The sequence below is a fragment of the Aptenodytes patagonicus genome, chromosome 4, assembly GCF_965638725.1.
Source record: "Aptenodytes patagonicus chromosome 4, bAptPat1.pri.cur, whole genome shotgun sequence".
NCBI lineage: Eukaryota > Metazoa > Chordata > Aves > Sphenisciformes > Spheniscidae > Aptenodytes > Aptenodytes patagonicus.
In genome coordinates, this window is record NC_134952.1 from 26004348 (window position 1) to 26013246 (window position 8899).

Genomic DNA, 8899 nt, shown 5'->3' on the forward strand with positions numbered 1-8899 from the left:
CAACCATAGCTACATACTTTTTATAAATGCAAAACTTTAAAGCTTTATTATCCTCCCAGAAGTCAAGTTCTCTATCCTTGTTATTTTCAGTACAGCTTGAGGATTGCACCAGTTGTGCAGCTCGGTATGGGGAAAGAACCTCATGGAAAGCTCAAGAAATTTCTCAGCATCATGATGAGATTGGCATGTGCCATTTGTATTCAGCTATGACTTGTTTCACCCTGCATGCAGATGCGATTAGTTCTTCAAGGAGTAGCACTTTTTATCTGGTGGCACTGGGCTTTTTGGCTTCTGGGTAGTCATCTGCTGCAACCTGGTACCAGTCTGTCACTACCGGCCTGGCACATACACTACTGAATGTCTGTGCCTGTCTCTAGCCCAGTGTCAGGTTGCAGGGAGGACAGGGAGACACAGGGGCGCGGTCCCTACAACAGAGTAAAGGGCCTTATTTCAAGGTACTGGTTACGTGAGAAGTAGAAGGGTGAATGTTGGGCCTATACCTGAATTTCACTGTTGGTAGAGTTGAACATGTGGCTTGTGACTTAACTACAGGCCGCCCCTGCAAAACATGGTTTCCTGCACTGCAGTGCAGCCTGAGCTGCAAAGCAAATGGCTTTTCACAAGCTCCCAACCCAGACTGCTCACTGCCTGGTTAGATGACGTTGCTCAGTGCTTTCAAGACTGACTTGTTTGTGGTATCCAGCCTCTGTGTGATCGCTGTGGACTGCGGGTCAAGATTAAGACAGGCCACCCAGCAGCAGCACCTTTGCCAGAATATACAGCAGTAGGGGGCATACCATGCTGGGGTGTGCATCATCTTCCAGCATGCTAAAGACAAAAGCTTCTTGAAAGAAAATTGCTGAAGCAAGAGCAGTAGTACACATACGATTAATGTAAAACACTCCCTCAGCGGCCTAAGTAGGCAGAGAACAAGTGGTGCTACAAACCTATGGCACATGGGGTGGACTGTGCAGCCTCCACCTGTGGCCCCAGTTGTATTTGACCTTAAACTGCAGTGTGGATGGATGCACTGCAGCTGGCCAGGCCAGCTGTGAGATCCCCAGGTGTGCAGGGTCCCAAGCTGGAGAGCACAGACAGAGGAACGGTCTACAGGAGTCAGGCTGGGGCAGTGCCTTCAATTTGGTCGCTGATGAGCTATACCCAGGGCAGGGGAAGCTTTGTGTATCTGTACAAGCCTGCAGCCCTGGGCTTCGTTGAGGGAGGTGATTCTGCCCCTCTACTCCGCTCTTGTGAGACCCCACCTGGAGTACTGCGTCCAGCTCTGGAGCCCTCAGCAGAAGAAAGACACAGACCTGTTGGAGCAGGTCCAGAAGAGGGTCACAAAAATGATCAGGGGGATGGAACCCTTCTCCTCTGAAGAAAGGCTGAGAGAGTTGGGGTTGTTCAGCCTGGAGAAGAGAAGGCCCCGAGGAGACCTTACTGTCTTTCAGTATATAAAGGGGGCTTATAAGAAAGACAGAAAGACACTTTTTACCAGGGCCTGTAGTGACAGGACAAGGAGTAGCAGTTTTAAACTGAAAGAGGGTAGATTTAGACTGGATATAAGGAAGAAATTTTTTATGATGAGGGTAGTGAGACACTGGAACAAGTTGCCCGGAGAAGTTGTGGATGCCCTATCCCTGCAAGTGTTCGAGGTCAGGTTGGATGGGGCTTTGAGCAACCTGATCTAGTTGAGGATGTCCCTGCCCATGGCAGGGGAGTTGGACTAGATAACCTTTAGAGGTCCCTTCCAACCCAAACCATTCCATGATTCTTTTTGTTTTCATTTGTAGCATGGGAGGTCTCGCATTTCTTTTGTTACGGAATGTGGTAAAGGATGCTTTACTGAATTCATGGGGAAGGTCTGAAGACAGTAGGGTTACAGGTCCCGATTTTTTTTATTGCTTTCTGTATTTATCTGAACATCTCCACAGGCTAGAGAGCATGTTTATTTTACATCTGCCTCTACATACCAAGCCTGGATCTGGATTTTGCTAATGTTTCCTCTCTAGGAAAGCCATCTGTGTTCAGCCTTGGTCAGAGTCTGTCAAGGTGCTTCACTCTTGAGGGATGCTAAAGAGAACCGGATGGCCTGGTCTATCCTTCAGGTTCCTGTGACAGGCTGGGTTTCTGCTGAGCTGTTGCCATTATCTGTGGATCATCCAGATGCATTAATTACTACTTCTGTCCTGCCTGGAGATCTAGGGATGTCATCTCTCCTAGGAGCAGGCAGTCCCTGGTAGTGCCGGGGTGGATGGGTGGCTGCCTGGCTGGTTCTGCTAACATGCTGATAGTAGGGCCATGATGATGTTGCTGCCCCTATTGTCACTGTCTTCACCATTTTCCTTGTTTACACCTTTAGAGGGAACCTCCTCATCCTTCTCTCATTTTCCACCTAACTGATCCCCTAAACTGGTTACCTGTACCAGGTGCTGGTACAGTGAGACTGTGATTTATTGTCATCATGCTAAGAACCCCTTTTTTTAGGTTATACAGAAGGTCTTATGGAGCAGGTGAATATGGTATAAGGCAAGACAGAAAGGCCTTTATAGCCATCCCACAAAGGCCTACGAGAGATTGCGTGCTGTACACTGACTGGATGCACTTGGAGAACTCTGCAAGTATCTTAGAAGTCTGGCAGTGGGGCCAGCAATGACCTGATGTATACTGAGACATCCTTAAGATGGCTTTAGAGCATCCTCAGAAACAGTACAGATGTTGTCAAGATGATGGTCAAATCTGTATCATTCTGTCTTCCCACGGACAAGGAATTTACTTGCTCCATTCCCTGCTCTGTTCCAAAGAGAAGTTCACAACCTCATGTGGGGGGAACAAAAAAACCCACACTGGTTTATCAAGCAGATTGAATAATTACAACAAACTACAGAATTACAAGATGAAACTTGTTGTTGCTAGAGTCTTTACTAACCTTGTCTTGCATCAGAGGAAGAGGATCTAGAACTGAAATAAAGAACTGAAACAAAGGCAGCAGTAGTATTGCAAATTGGAGAGAAGTTAGTATTGCGAGTTGGAATGGGTGCTAAGTTACAGCTTCTTCACAGCTGGTCTAATTCCTCCATCAAAGTGTTGTGTAAGATAATGAAGCCAATTTAGAGATGATTAGTCCAAGGATGGACATTAAAAAACACAGGCAAATGTAATTTCTGAATAACCAGCCTTGAAGTGGGAGCACAGGCACTAATATTTTATGCAGAAATGGCAATGGCCACAACTAGAATAGAGAATACTTGCAGCCCAGACTGAAGCCAAGTGTAAGGGAATCCCTGGATACTCCTAGAGAAAGACACATCCCTATGTTACCAAAACCATGAAAAATGAGCCTGTTTTTTATAACAGATGAATACTCATAATTCCAATGAAAGTTGTAAACATTTGATCCTACAGGGAATCATGCCTATGGGGGCTAGTGCAGAAATGCCTCTAGACTGAGGAGAAATTAGCATAGTACTAAAATCTTTTCCAAAAAATAAAAGCATAGTAATGCTTTAAGACTGACGGACTTCACTTTAAGGTTATTAGTTTGTTTACTAGTCACAACTTAAATCCACCCCTGAATTATTTTCAGTAAACTTTATGAAACAGTTTGGCTGGAAGGAAATAAATACATTTTCATCTTCTTTATGGTCTGTGAACTTAGTCCACAGCATATTATGAAAAATACAAGTACTGTACTTGGGTTGCAGAAGAGACTTTTGCTATGTAACAACAAATCGTACAAGGATAACGAATTCACTATAAAATAATATTTAATATATAATCAATTATTTTCATATTGTACAAGTGTGTGTTTAAATCTGTAACTAATTCACCTACAAAGTTTCTATAAATGAAGTTTCCTGCTTACTATTGCTTTTCAACATTCTAGTGGTTGTGGGGTTTATTTTGACACACCAACAATAAGCAAACCTTATATCTTTGTTTAACAGTCACTGTGAATAGCAACATTAAAATGATATTAAATTACCATTTGTTAGCTAAGCACCGGCATAAGCCTCTACAAGACTGGGGACTTTTAGGATTCCATGGCTGAAGGGACCTGGATGCCATACGTAATTAAAATCTAAAAATTAATTGTAAATAAAAATAATGACCAACAAAACTGTTCTCTGCCCATAAGTACAAAAGTAATCAAAGGTAATTAAACTGAGCTGAACTGGTTTCTTTCACAATATTTCTTTGCACTATGTAAGCATACAGATTCACCAAGGACAGTATTTCTGCTCAAATTCCAAGTGGAAGCCAACATTTCTCTTTTGTATAGCGATTGCCAGGTAACTGAAATGAGGTCATGCACCATCAGAACACAATGCATAATGGGATGAGCCTATTAAACTGTCCAATCACATCCTAACACCCACCTAAATAAAATGTAATCTAAATGATGGCATAGCAACAGCAGCTTCCAAACAACAGGAAAAGCTTAAAATACTCGCACAATCACTGGTAAGTCATTTTCAAATGTATTTATGGAAATGAAGGGGGGGAGGATTAATCATGACATCTGAAATGCTCAAAAACACAGAGGCAGCAGGCAGGATCTGTAACAGTAGCTCAACTCTTTCTTGACTCTTTAACCATGATCAGTGATAACAGCCTCTTGTCTATGAAGATAATCACTAACTAATGTCGCTGGCATGCATTCCTACAGCATATGAAATAAGCAAACGTGCTATAATAACAGTTATCATTCAAATTTTGTTTATGGAATGTCTGGAACTATATATAAATAGCATCTGGAGATACAATGTCATTGGATAAGAATGTAGTACTTCATCCAGAGCTTACTTAAGTCAGAGGACTGCAAAACAGTTAGTATCATGCCCTTAATAAGGTACTAAAGAGATTTACATGAAACAAGTCACAAATAAAGACTTAGACTGTTTTATATAATAGCAATAGAAATTCATCATTATGGGTAATCCAGAGGGAAAAGCACAGAGGCTTATAACGCAACTGACGCACAGTGTAGGTGCCTGCATTCAAATTCATAATCCAAAATGTTACTGCTCAACTGCTGCCCAACTACGGAGCAGCTTGAACTCTGAAAGCATCTTGGGTGGAAACTTAAAACTTCCCGTTTGCCTTGTGGTACTTCAAAGGGTGAATCCACAGTCACAGCAGCCCCAAGTTCTGCCCTCACCCATGGCCAGGGACATTCAGCCTAAATTTGTACTGATCTACAATCCTACCCCAACTGGGATCAAGTGAGTAGGTGCTTCTCCTCCTTAGCTTACAATAGAGGCTTCATTGCCTACACATTCTCGTAGCGTGCCTCATACAAGCCTGTATATTCAGGTTCTGTACAAAAGGCAGTGGTGGGGTTTTCTTTGCATTTTTTTAAAGAGTGACTGGACAAAGAGATAATGGTTAAACTGGTGTTCTTTTGTAGATCGTGTTTGCAGGATGTGGAAAGCCCAGGCTGATTTTCCTCAGTCTGAAGAAGTTAATGTGATGCTAGTACGTTTTAGTTAATAGGCTGCTGTAAAGAAAAACTAGCCTGTGAAGGAAAAAAGAACAGAGATTTACTCTTTCAGAAAATCGAACATTATTAGGAAGTCTGGTGCTCAGGGCTTTCACCTGAATACAGGGATTCCAGTCCCTGGAACACATGGAAGTGTTTACTTTTTAGGGACTGGAACATATGACCCCCATTCTAGTTTTCTTCTTGTTTTCACAAATGAAACTTTTTTTTCCTCCTACATAAGCAACGGTTTCATCAGGAAGCAGAGAGAAGGAATGCTGTCCAATGTAGCCTGGAGGCTGATGATTAGGAAACTTTAATGGGAGGCAGGCTGAACACTCTCAGGCTGAGTAGAAAAAAAACTGGTCTTCCTGCATCCTGGATAAACAGACATAAAAGACAGAGTGAACTTTTTGTTCTTCAAATAAAGCACCTAAATACCTATCTTCAGGAAAGTGTGGATGTTGAATCATGAGAATGGGCGACCACATCTTGCAGACCTGATAGGTGCTAAAACCAGAAAGAGAAGGTGACTTTATGCACAATCCCATCTTCTATATTTCCATATCACCTTACGTAGCTCATGAGCTACATAACATTAAAATACCCTTCTACTGCAAGGACAGACCATAAAGAACAGTTGCAGCTTTACTGCATGGCTATTCAGAAGCACTCTTTCGTCCCATGAGAGTTGTTTTTTTCCCTTGTTATCACCAGTCACACCAAAGTGTGTTCATATCTAAATGCTCTTTTTTTCATCTGATACAGGTTTAAACTCTTCCTTGTGCATTGTTTCTAAACCCTCTCTGCAAACAATTTGATTTCTGTCATAGCAGTGTTTTAAATCTGTATTATCAGCACTGAAATGGTCACTTGCATGTACACTGCTGAACATGGTGGAGTTTGCTCCAGATGCTTACTGTGACCTGTGCCTTTCTCCACTCTATCTCATTAGTAATATGTTGTTCTTGTTATGACAGTTTCATCTGTTGTTGAGCTGGTTGTTGAGTCTGAGACAGGCATCAGACTAATACCTTCTAAAACCATTGACAGATCTGGTATTCTTATTACTTGGATTTTTTTGTTAGTTTTAATAAAAAAGCAAAATATTCTAAAATAAAATTATCACAAAATGTTGCAAATGTTAAACTAAAATTTCCTTTTTTTTGAGGCACTTAGATACTATATTTTTACTACACCTTACCAATAAGCATTATAGAAGATTGGCTGGATTAAACAGATAACGAGTGACTGTTCCTGAATAGTTTTTCAAGGTGTTTAAGTCAAGTTGTAAACACTTCAGGTTTGTTTTGTCTCCTATTAACTGTAAGGAAATATTTTATGTCTACTTGAACGAAAAAAGGGGACTTCTTTCAAAATTAGAGGAAATGGAACTATTAAAACAATATAAGTGTAATTCTTAACCAAGGCATTTCACTTTGCTTATAAAATATTGTATCAGAACATGAGTAATTTGACAAAAACTCTGCTAGGCAAAGAATTAAAACATATGAGCCAGAGATAACAGGAAAAATAATAGAGGGCGCCATGAATGAGTTCAAGCAGAGTCCAATTTCTTTCCCAGCTATCAAAGACGAGAAGGAAGAAAGGATTTGTATTTGTGATGCTCTAGTATTGGCTTCTGTTGTTCAGGGATTTTCCAAGCATCAAGAAATAGTCTTGAAGGATCCTTATCTGTTTCATTATCACCTTCTGAAAGGCAACAGTGAAGCAGTAAAAAAAGTCTTCCTAAGATCATTGGTTGGTAATCTGGGAATTACGGGCGTTGGCTGAAAATGAGCCTTGGCTGAAGTGCTGGAGCTGTCTGGGTGGGGATTGTAGTTTGCCATCTTCCATAACTTGATTACTAGAGGCATGCAATGCTCAGGCAGCAGGCTTAAAATGAGCAGAAGGACACACTTGTCTCAGATACTGAGGTTGGCAGGTGATAACGGGAGTAAGAGGGTTGTCCTTAGCAGTGATGGTTTAAAGACGTAAGTCAGGCACGGTTTGCAGAGAGGTGGCATTCCTATTCCCAAGGAATGCAAAGGATGTCCTTGAAAACACGAAGCACTCATACCTATTCCCATGTCTGAAGGAGAAGCAGCAAACCATGAACTGAGTACAGATTGGGAACAAGCGCTCTGAGGGAACTGCTGCTTTCATACTTTGATTCGCATGTCAATGATCCTATAAAAGTACACCTAGCAAGCAAAAGCCATGTAGATATAACCACCTCACACTTTGCAAGTAGGGGATGTGCTTACATACCGAAATGTGACTTGTTTTTCATAATCTGGGGCGACATTGTGTTTGCATTTGACAGCTTACTTGACTGTGTTTCCCTCACAGCATAGCACACGTGCAGCAGCAGAGCAAATTTCCTTGAGAAAGCGGATTCTACAAATGTACACAGACTTAGAAGTAAGTACATCAGTGGTCTTACTGCCAAGAAGACTTGAAATTAATTGAGTGCAAAAGTGGTTTTCAGAACATGAATGTAGGGTGCCTTGATCATCTGGAAAGAGCACTTGCAGAGCAGTATAATTAAGTCTCCGGATCCATTCATTCCTTATCCTCTCTGGCAACTGAAAGACCAAATAATGCCAACTCTTACCGTAATTTTATATACATATATATGTGTGTGTGTGGCTTCTCGTGCACAGAAGATGTGGGAGGAAGGCACGAAGGTGATTCAGAGAAGGCTGCCCCACAGCCAGGGCTGGGCCCAGACCCGAGCAGGGCTTGCCTGCTGCCAGGTTCCGGGTGCTGGGCTAGTTCCAGTTTTGTGACCAAACTTCCCTTTGAAAATGGTTCCCGCCCGAAGTGCTCGCAGCTTCAGCTAACCTCGCGGTCCACCGGGCTCACTACTGCAAGGCGATACTGACATGTTTTCTGCGGGAGATGAGAGGTTGCGACCGATGCGCGAGGCAGCGTCGCCGAAATCCTCCTCGAGAGGGACGAAACGGGCCGGGGGAGGGGGACCTCAGCTGCCCTCTGTCGCGACATGGGCGCGCGCCTGTCGCCAGCTGCCCGCCGCCGGCCGCCTCTGGCGGGCGCCTGTCGGCGTCGCCGAAATCCTCCTCGAGAGGGACGAAACCGGCCGGGGGGGGGGGAGGGGCCTCAACTGCCCTCTGTCGCGACACGGGCGCCCGCCCGTCGCCGGCTGCCCGCCGCCGGCCGCCTCCGGCGGGGGCCTGTCCCTCTCCGCCCCCGCCGGGCCGGGGACCCGCCGCCTGTTGCTATTTTCGCCTGCGCTGGCTGCGGCGGGAGGAGGGAGGCGGCGAGCGGCAGCCGCTGGGTGTGCGGCCCGGCCTCCCCCGCCTCCTCCCGCCCGGACCGCCGGCAGGTAGGGGCGGTGCGGGCAGCCCGAGGCGGGGCGGCCCGTCCTGACCGGGGCGGACAGCAACAGGAGAC